Source organism: Pteropus medius, unplaced genomic scaffold (genome assembly GCF_902729225.1).
Source record: "Pteropus medius unplaced genomic scaffold, Ma_sr-lr_union100, whole genome shotgun sequence".
Classification (NCBI taxonomy): Eukaryota; Metazoa; Chordata; class Mammalia; order Chiroptera; family Pteropodidae; genus Pteropus; species Pteropus medius.
Window position 1 is genome coordinate 4,080,127 of NW_024351073.1, and position 10,961 is coordinate 4,091,087.

At 37.8% G+C, this 10,961-nt stretch overlaps 1 protein-coding gene across 3 annotated transcripts in view; it reads right to left on the reverse strand.

Moving 5' to 3' along the window:
- The window catches only part of NIPBL (NIPBL cohesin loading factor), a 166,339-nt gene extending 158,440 nt beyond the window's left edge, over positions 1 to 7,899 (reverse strand). For 2 of the 3 annotated variants that reach the window (XM_039842641.1, XM_039842642.1), the window contains exon 1: positions 7,509 to 7,847. The gene's annotated coding sequence lies outside the window, so the exon portion shown is untranslated. Of the gene's footprint in view, positions 1 to 7,508 lie in introns of all 3 variants that reach the window. The other variant, XM_039842640.1, reaches the window with a different exon arrangement.
- Positions 7,900 to 10,961: the final 3,062 nt, after the last annotated feature.

Sequence of the window (10,961 nt, forward strand, 5' to 3'; positions counted from 1 at the left end):
AAAAAATTTCTGGTCCTTGACCTGACATTTTGAGAAGTAACACATGTCTATAGAAGAAAGTAGTAATGCTACAAAAATATACATTTTCACAGTTAATGCCCAAGCTTTTTCACCAGCAACATTTTGAACTTACGAAGACCTCAGAACCTGAGGTCTTTTAAAGTGTTCTAGGTTTCATCAAGGAAAGTAATATTTATTGGAAAAAATCTACGTACAAGTGTATCCACATAGTTCAACCCCATGTTGTGTTCAAGGGTCAACCATAATACATTACAGGACCATCCACATCAACACCATCTATATTCACCATGCTATGCAAAAATTTGCTTAAAAGATAAAGATTGGGTGGACACTGACAGAGAAAGGAAGAGACATATATGGAAAGAGGAAAAAGTAATATGATTAGTAGAGTTTAATGAAAACCATGTCATATATGTCTTTCGAGATAACCTGAAGGTAGGTTATAGCATAAATACTGGATTCCTAATTTTTTTCTCAAAGTGGAAAAAATGGTAACAGTAGCTTTTAGGTATTACATTTCAACTTTCAACCTTGGAGTTTTGTGAGGCATAGGCAGAACCCTGAAGGCACAAAACATATGTCAAGTGCATCAATTTTTAAAAAATAGTATTTAAAAGAGGGGGCGGAGTTAAGCCCAATATACACCCATGTGAAATTTCCTTGGTCACTACCAAGGAAAAACTAAATTACATATAACCTATACTCAGATGATTAACTTCTTTAGGTGGAAATTGGCAACCCACGATCTATCAGATAAGACAACTAAAAGTGGTTTTAAATCCTGAAAGGGTTGCCAAGTAGCAGTGCTGAGAAAACTCAGTGATGTATTTCCTTGCTAGGATTAATTTCAAGGACATTTCTGTTTTGCTAATAAAAAAATTTAATATACAGTCATAAAGATTAACATTTTTAGAGAAAACTATTATTCAAGTTTTAATAATTCATTATTGTGTCTAGCACTGTTAGTTTTTAAGGTATCTAGAATAACTATTTTTAAAAAACAGTACTCATATCAAAACAAATATGCATTTCATCGGCACGAGACTAAAGGACTGAGAAGTACAAGTGACCGAAATGTTAACTCTAACAAAAAGAAATCCAAATATTTCAAAATTATGTCAGCTTCTGAATTTCTCAGGGGACATAAAAGCATAAAAAAAATTTCATTAAATAAATTAATTAATGTTGCTAATTCCATGTTTTCTGCATACCCAAAAGTTTTTCCTTTCTGCCAAAGGGCAAATATATACAAAAGAAAACTTTAAGAGTTTGGTATATTCACGTTAAATGATATGTCACACACGTAAGATGGCAAAACAATTTACCTACATAAATTATGCTGAATGTTTAATGTATTTTAGGGAATATTTTTTAGTGCTTAACATTTTTATAAAAAACAATTCAAGAAACAGTATTATAAAAATAAAATGGCTTTTCCACATTTTCAAAAGCTATCTATTCCACAGATACAGCATACATATACTTAAAAATCAATACCTATCTAAATGCATATTATACATAAAACATTTTGTGTATCATACATGTTGTAAAGTAACAAGGTATTTTATTTAAAGACTGTAATCAAGGTATTGGCTATAACTTACCAAAACATTTCAGAATTCCTCTTTTTAAATTATCTTTGGGATCTCATTAAAAGCCACATGAGAAAAAGTATTACTACTCTGTAACCAAGCCCACCTTTAAAAAAAAAAAAAAGTATTTTAAATCTTAAAGGGACAGGTTAGTAGAATGGAAAGAAGTTTTAGAACTAAAATATTTGAGTTGGAATCTTATCTCTAACATTTGCTAGCTTTGTCATCCTGGACAAGATTCTTAAACATGATGAGCTTCAATTTCCTTGTCTCTCAAACAAGAACACTATCACTAACTTCATTGGGTAGTTGGTTCAAATCCTAATACACAGTGTAGTCGTTTAGGATAAAGGGTAAAGCATTAACTCTGGAATCTTTTCTCTTCTTTCCACTTGTTAGCTGTATGACCTTGGGCTAGTGGCTTAATCATTCTATCGTCAGTTTTTTCAAGTGTTTTAGGATAACTACAACCAAACTCATACTATACCTTGAAGAATTGAGAAAATCCATATAAAGAAAGTCCCTGGCAGTTTCTGGTCATGGAAATCACTCAATAATATCACATATTACAAATGTAAAGCACTCAATACAGGTCCTGACACAAAAATAGATCTTTTGAAATCTTAGTTTTCCTAAACTAAGTTCCACATTACTTTTTACTGTCTCTCAAACTCAAACTCATCTCTGAAGATAAAAATTTACCATTAAGGATAAGAAAAATACTATCTCAAAAGTTCTAAAGGTATTCACTGTATGTAACAGCAACAACTCTTTAATAAGTATACAACTTCCTAAGTTGATGACTTTGAAAGAACCAACATTCTTTGGTTACATAAATCCTCAATTTAAAAAAACTATCAGTCTCACTAATTTGTAGATTCATCTACTATACTACAATTGGTCATGAATATGTCTATGAAGGAAACCACTCTCTAAAGATGAATTATCCCTTTCTAAAAATAGATGCTTTGACAATTTCAACAACATAAAAAAACTTAAAAGTAAAAAATCATAGATTGCTTAACAATTCAACTTTAAAACAAAATAGTAAAGATTAGCTGATTTCAAAAACATTACATATCTATTGGACATATATAGTCTGAATTCTATTTTGGTTCTCTGCCTAAAGTAAACAATTTCCTTGAGTACATGAATCAACTGCGCAACCAAGGATAATATTAAGATTGTACTAAATCTAGCAATGTGGAATCCTAAATCGTTAAGAACAAACATAATCAAATTAATCATTTGCTAATTATAAGAAAATGGGCAATTTTCCAGCCTTTCCAGCCTCAGCTTCTTCATCTGTAAATTGTGGATGATAACTGTTTCTATTTCATGAGGTTTTTAGAAGAATTAAATGAGATAATATTATGGGGGAACATATTTAACACAACTCCTGACAAATAATAAACCCTCCAAATCTTTTCTAGCTGGCAATAGTATATCAAAAAAATAATCTCTCCTAATACTACCACCTTGGGAATAGAAAGGAATATGCCTTGAAACAATACAATCTGACAAAACTCAATTCATTAAAACTGACTCCAGATTTTCAACAAACAGATATATAAGAAAAATATCTAATATCATTTTTATTACTTGACATACTTGGACAAAAAATTCTGAGTACATAAAATGCCCTTTAAAATTACAATGATAGCATTAAAAAACATGTTGCTTAAAATTGCTTTTAAATCAATTAGAAACACTAAAATTCCACTCCAGTAGTTAAAAAAAATAGTATATAAAAAAAAAACTTTTAGGAGTCATTATATATTGTTCACTACAAATATAGTTAATTCACTTACATTTCTTAAGAGGGACATATGTAAAAAAAATCGAACATCATACATATACACACAAAGTAAGGATTTCTAATATGAAAGTACTATTTCTATAACAGGAAAATATAACCAAGAGACAGGTATCATGTATCTCTAAAAGAAGAGGGAAAAGCACCTTGGACTCAGATAATTGAAAAAAGTCACAAACGCTATCAGTGTCAGCACTGAGCAATACACAGCTTCCATGACAGGAGCACAGACATTTCTTAAAGCAACAGAATCTAATAAAAATCTAGTAAGAGTCAGGGAATCCCTTATTCTCTCACTGACTCACTACGTGAATCTACACCAATCACGTGGCCTCTGAGTGTCAAGTTTTTCATCAAAAAATGGAAATCATGCTGGTCATTCCTCTCATAGGGAGATAAGAATATTTATAAACAAACTCAGGTCACTTTGAAAAAGGATCAATTTAAAAATACAAAGAATAATAAGTGACAAATGCTAAAAATATAAAAAACTTTGCTTAAAAAGTATACTTTTAAATGATTTTCAAAAGCCATATAAGACCATAAATTACCACCAAAGCCAACTTAGTATGCTAAGGATATTAAAATAAACACCTTCAAGTAAACAATTACCAGACTTCTATAAAGTTCCTAGAAGTAATTTCCTCCTATTCATTTTATGGCAAATAAACGTGATAAACAGAATTGAAATTACATTTCTCTAAAAGGAATTTTTATTTACCTCAATCTTCCCAATCATTTCATATAAAACTGAAATCTTATATTTAAAATTTCAGAATGACTTACAACTTATGCTTTTCCTAAAAAGCAATGGGATGGAGAAAGTTAAATGAAATTATATGAAACTCAAACTCTTTAGTTTTTATTTACCCTTGTATTATCAATTTTTACATCTTATTTTAAGAGTAAAAACACAATAGGCTATGTCAAAATATAATACAGATAGGTTCAAATGTTTCTAGTATAGCAGTTTGATGATGAATTGGTACCAAAAAATTAAATATGAAGTAGTCTAGGAAGCCTTAGAAAATAAATGTTTGAGCTGGATAGTCCAGCTCCAAATAAATTTCATGTCTGAGTTTGTATAGCTCATAATATTTTTGAAATTTAATAATGATCACCATGCAGACAATCGAAACTACATTTACTACTATACTTAAAACTTTCACTTTTTCCTCCCCAGAAAGAATCTCAACTAGGACAGTCTTTCTTTCTTCAAATGTAACTTTTTTTCTTAAAGGTGGACAGTATTAGGATTCTTAGCATAGGTTCAAAATGCTTTCAAATAACTTTAGTAAACAAATGTTGAAAGGCTTTCAAAAGGAAGCATCTTATACACTCTCCTCAAAACACCAATGATAATTATTTAATATTCAACTTTAATTTGATTTACTAGATTTTTTGCTATTTACTTTAAAACTGACTTCGTTTCAAGTAATAATTATGTCATTGGTAATGCTACAAACTCAAGAGAAACAATAAACCATAATGTTGAAATTTCCTTTAGATATATTAGGAAATATTTCCCCAAATAATATAACTAGCATTGTAAGATTACTGGAACACTTATGGTTATCTCCTTTCACTGAATTAAAAAAAGTAATAATAACAATGGAAACACAAGAGTAACCACTGGTAAATATCTCAACCAATACAGGAGAGGTGGAGCAGATTATTCATAATCTCTAGGGAAACACAAATTATTTCTTCCAACTAAGTTATCAAAAATTAAAGTTCAAACTTAGGTTCTATTTGAGTTTTATAATGCTTTCTCCCTTAAAAAATAACCTATTTAATCAGTTTGGGCCAAACAAAAAATATTTTCAATATACTTTAAAGAAATGTTTATGCTATCTTAATAAAAGCTATCACACAACCTATACTACTTTGAGATTGATAAATATGTAGAATTAGGAAAATAAGATCTGATAGGAATTAATTAACTTTAATTCCAAAGTCACAAGAAAAAAATCGGTCACATAAACAGATACCTAACACGTAGATTCAAATATCTGTGTAAAAAAGCTCTCTTTAACTATGAAACACTAAAAGTTGCTTCTGTTGATGAAAGCTAAGCAAGCAGAACTCCTCTTTCCATTTACCTTTAACAGAAATATGTTCATCCCTTGACATATGTCTCAGTATTTTATTTCAACAAAAGTTGTAAAGACATTTATACTGAAGCCCTTATCCGCCTCCCCAAACCCCAAGCCCTCTCTGCTTAAGATGTGAAGTGTTTCTCCCTTCTGTATTCTCTTCTCCCAGCAGGCCCCCATTCGCATGCCCCCCACCCACTGTAGGCCTGAGGCCCTGTAGCAAACAGTGTCTAACAGGAGCAGGCAGCACAAAGACAGGAATGGGAGATTAGTGGGAGGGAGGGAGGCCGGGATTGGGGCTCAGCAGGAGCTTCAGGCTTTTTAAAATTCAAACTGCTCCCTGACCAATACAAATCACGGACACGCTACTGACTACTACACGGATTTATAGCATTAAAAACATGCCCAGTACGTGACAGCTATATTAACTTCACTCTTTTTAACATTTCTCCATACGTTTGCAGTAAATGTGGTACAATTTATTTTAAGCAGAGTGCTTAACTCAAAAATAACCTTCAGGAAAGTTACTTATTCTACAATGACAATAATTTAATGAGACAAAAAATTCAAACCAATGAAACACCCACTAGTAAAACAAGAGACTTTGTTGATCAGTATTGCTTCATTTTAACCAATGAAAAGTTTCCCTTCCATGAATGAGACAAAGTATCAAAATAGTCTAACCTAGGTATATTTATTTTTCTATGCAATTTGTATAGCTTAAGGCTTTTAAATTGGTTGTTTTTCCTTTATATCAACCTATGTCACCAGCGCCTCCATAAACAAGCTCCAAACACTTAACTTATACGTGAACTACAATTTAAGATAGAACTGATATTTTCTCCAGCATTTACAGATACATTTGACCTATTAAAATGACACCTCTCTCATTACACAGTCAAACATCATGGGCACAAACAGCCAATGACAATCCTGGGACCTCAAGAAGATCTGCCCCGACATTAAAGGATGGCACCTTCTACATTTTTTTTAAGCTCCCAGGGATTTTAAGCATAACTTAATTGGTGTACTTTTAAAGAAAATTGGTTTTACTTGTATCTCAGCACAATTCTCAGAGCATTAAAAATTCTTTTTATGCTTCTACACGTTTGGATCAGGAAGTACCTGAGTATTTTATGTATAGTCGTTTAAAATTATTCTTATGTAACACATACAAATATAAAGTGGCAGGGTAAACCTGTCAAGTACTTTATACTTGTCTTTGAATAAAAAGTCCATGTGCAACACACTGTCAAACAACAACATAAAAGCTCTTGGGCGGGGGGGCATATGCAGTGTCTACCACACTATGGTTTTCTGTATTGAATATTCATGTGGACGATTTAATTCTTTAAAAAAAGAAAATGAGTCTTTATTAACTTTCCAACGCTCAAACAAGTTTTACACCGGGAAAAAAATTACCACTGGATCCGTGTCTGAGTATTTACATTTGTCTCACTAACTGAAACTACTTCCTCCCTTCATGGGGTCACAGGGGGAAGAAGGGGGGTTGTTTGTTTCACTGGGACGTTCCCCACTCCCGGACCAGGAAAGTTGTAAATATGGGGACGATCAGGGCACATTTGCTGTTAGTTGTATTGTTTCCGCCTCCTCACTAGCTCCGGCTCTGCTCCCGGGCGAGGCCTGTCACCGACCAGCACTAGCTCCGCTCAGCCCGGAGCTCTCCTAATCCCCGAGCTCAAGTAGATTCCGCTGGCCCGCGGCCTGCACTCTCCGCCGGGCCTACGCCTCCCCGGCCGCCCGGCAGGAGCCCAGTCCCCGCCACCGCAGCCGGCCGGGAGAGGGTACAAAACCACCGCCACCCAGGGCGGCTGCCACCAGAGAGGAGCGAACTCTAAGACTCGCCCGTGGAGGAGACCTGGGGCCGCTAAGGAAACGGCGGGGAGGGGAGAGAGGAGGAGAGACGCTGAGGACCTGGCGCCGCCGCCGCCGCCGCCGCCGAAATAAAGAGCAGGAATTTACCTGGGCGAATCGGCGTCTGAATCCAAGGGGAGGCCGAGGCCGCTGTGGCGAGAGACTATAATCCGGGCCGGGAGGGGGGTGGCTACGGCTCTCTCCGTCTCCTCAGTGGAACATGTAGAGCCGGGGGGAGACCAGCCGAGAAGACAAATCGCTGCTTCTTCTTCCTCCTCCTCCTCCTTCTCCCACATAGAAACACTCACAAACACCCGGCCAGGGGCCCGAGCTACCGGGGGGGCATCGCCGCCGGCCCGGGAACCAATCCTCCAGTCGGCGGGGGCGTCCCTCCCTGCGGCTTGGTGGTGTCGGGTGAGTCGGTACCGACGGAGGGAGGGGGGGGGGGGAAGGAACCCTGTGTGTGTCTCTCTCTCGTTCCGTCTCTCCCTCTCAGAACAAAATGCCGACCGGAAGTGCAGCTGCAGGAATGACTCCCTCCGCCGGCGCCAAACACTAACAACCACCCCCTCTTCCCCACTCCACTTCCGCCACCGCCGCCGCCGCCGCCGCCGCCACTTCGGCTCGCGTCCCCGGTGGAGCCGCACCGCGCCGCGCCAAGCGGCACCCGGGGCCTGGCCCGGGCCAGTAACGAGGCGGCGGTGGCGCGGCTCTCCTCTGCGCCCTGCTTCTCAGAGCGGCTGTGGATGGTGCCGTTTATTGTCGATCCTGCGGGGCGGCGTTTTCGCTGCGGCACGGGCGGGCCGGCTCTCCCCGGTCTTTATTTTCCTGGAGGCCGACTGGAACGCGGCCTGAATTCGGTGGCGGTCGTGCGCGGGGCGGGGCGCTCCGGCCTGGACCGGCTCGAAGGCCGCGCTCGCTGCCCCAGCTGGTCGTCATTATCCTCAGGGAGCCGAGCTCGGGGCGGCCACGTAGAGGACGCCCGCGATTCGACTTCGACGGTGCAGTTTTTAAATGGTGTCCCCGCAGCCTGGTGGATGGATGTACCGTACATCCTCTCCTTTTGAGAGACCGGACTTTACGCCCATCTCTGCATTATTTCTGCGGAGTGAGAACGCAACCCTTGGAGGTGAAGAAGATTCCCAGCTGGATTGAATTGGAATCGTGTTTGATGCATTTATTTCTGGAAATATGCGGTCTTTTCTGATCTTTTTGTTGGCGGTGGTTTTGGTTCTTCCCTAACTGTCGGGATAAAGGCCTGTAGGCGACGCTGTTCCAGCGAGGAGCTGGCTCGCGGCAGGCCGGGAGCTCGCTGGTCTGCGCCCCCCGATAGGTGTGGGTGGAGCCGAGCGCGCGGTTTGAGCCGCCCGCCCCGACCCCGGCCACCGGCGGACTGTAGGCGACGGGTGGGTCCGGGGCCAGGCGATTTCAAACAGCATTTTCCTCTTTACAGTTGAAACAGTGAGATCCTGGACGAGGCTGGAGTACAAATGGGACTGATCATGTGTAGAGTTCCATGCTTCTTGTAGTCTCTTATTGTAACCCGTGAAATAACTTTCTCGTTCCACGGTTCTCCATTAAGTTTACTTGGGTAAATTGAAAGGGTAAGCGAATGTTTCTCAAACGGGACGATATTTATCTTATATTTTCAAAATTTAGTTACATGTTAATAGAATTGTTTATGTTGTTCGTATATGAACCAACACGCTAAAAAGTAAGTGGGAAAATTTGCCGTTTGCCTTAAAAATCACTCGAGGGACTAAATCAGATCTAGTCATTCCTTTACTCTAGACTCTGCAATGGCTTTGCGTCTGGCTGAGAGTAAAAGCCGAAGCCATGCCGGCGGCGAGGGAGGCCGTGTGTGCGATTGGATGGGAGACGTTGCCCTGGCATCCTTGTAAGGACCTCTGCCTTTGCTATTCCCCCTGCCAGGTTCTTTCCCCAAGTATCCATAGGGCTTGCTTCCTCACCTGCAAGATTTTGCTGAACTGTCACCTCGGGGCTTACGTGGCCACTCTTTTTAAACTGTAAGTAAGTTCTCTGTCCCCCTTTCCCATTTTACCCTTCAGGCATTTCTATATAGCTTACATTTTTATTTTATCTGTTTCTCCCCAGTAGAATGTAAGCTCCAGGAGGGAAGAGGTTTTGTGTTTCTCCACTGGTGTTTTGTGGAAAAAATAATGGCCTAAAATGCCAGACACACTATATGCTTAATATTTGGTTAATTATAAGGGCTATGACACCCCCCCGCCCCCGACACACACCAGTTTCTGAATTCTTTAATATATACGCATATATACTTATATGTTACAGATAACTTTATGGAAGATTGTGAAAACTGAAAAAATATGGAAAAATGCAAGTTTATTACACAGTTCTAGAAAAAAAGCACTATTTATAGACATTTGAAAGCCCCTTACATACCAGCAGCCCACAAACTAGTGACAATTATATTTTTTTAGGTTTCTGTAAATGGGCCTGCTAGAGGACAGTCGACTAGTAAATCAAATGATCATAATCACGCTGGGCCAATTAATTTTGCTCTCTGAATCACAAATTGCGACGTTCATCTTTTCTGCCTTCTTTCTTGCAAAATACATGCTTTTTTCACTAAATTGAAGTCTGAGAATCTGGCTTAGCTGAAATGCAGGCACTACTGGAAAAGTTCATTCAGCAAGTATTTATTCACAGTGATTCAAGAGGTGCGTGTTTCTGAGGCTATGTGAAGGACCGCCTTGGTTACTACTCAGTTATACTGTAGAGCAAAGCAAATGCTAGTGAGATTTTTACGGATTTCTTCTGAAGAAAAGTTTCAGTGAAAGCTGAGGTCAGGCTTAGTGTGAATATTTTAATTCACCTTTTAGTTTGCTCATTTACATTAACTTGATAGCACTAGGTATACCAATAAATTGATAATTTTTGAAAACTATGAAACAGATTGAGAATTTTTATTTCCTAGACCTTATAAGAGATTAAAATATAGTAAGTATGCCAGTAAGCTAGACACTATGCACTAAGCCTTTGCTTTATGATGTTATAATCATATTTCATTTATAGGATTTTTGGCTAAGAAAAGACAATCTTGATAGTTATTTTACAAATATTAATACAATTAATTAGACAATGATTAGTAAATCCAACAGTGTTAATTATAAGTTTACTCATTAATCTTTAAGAACAGCTTTATTATACAGATGGCTCCGAATATGTTTTTCACTCAGTTTCAAAATACTAATATTTTACTTTGCTTAAGGAAGCACAATTATCTTTCTGCATACTTTCTTAAATGTTACTGATAAATAATAATTTTACATATCCAGATAACGAAAGTCTTGGCATTACTATAGTGTTCAATTTAAATTTTTATATATTTTATTTTTCAGTTTCTTGTTTACTTATTAAAGACTAACTGCTCATTAGCTTTATGCTAGGTATCTTCTATTCATTAGTGAATGAAAATAGACAAGGTCTTTGTCTTTAAGGGTGTTAACTTGTATATAGTTTATACCAATTGTTTTCCAGAGTTTAGATAGAATTAAAGAAATTGTTTCAATGCATATC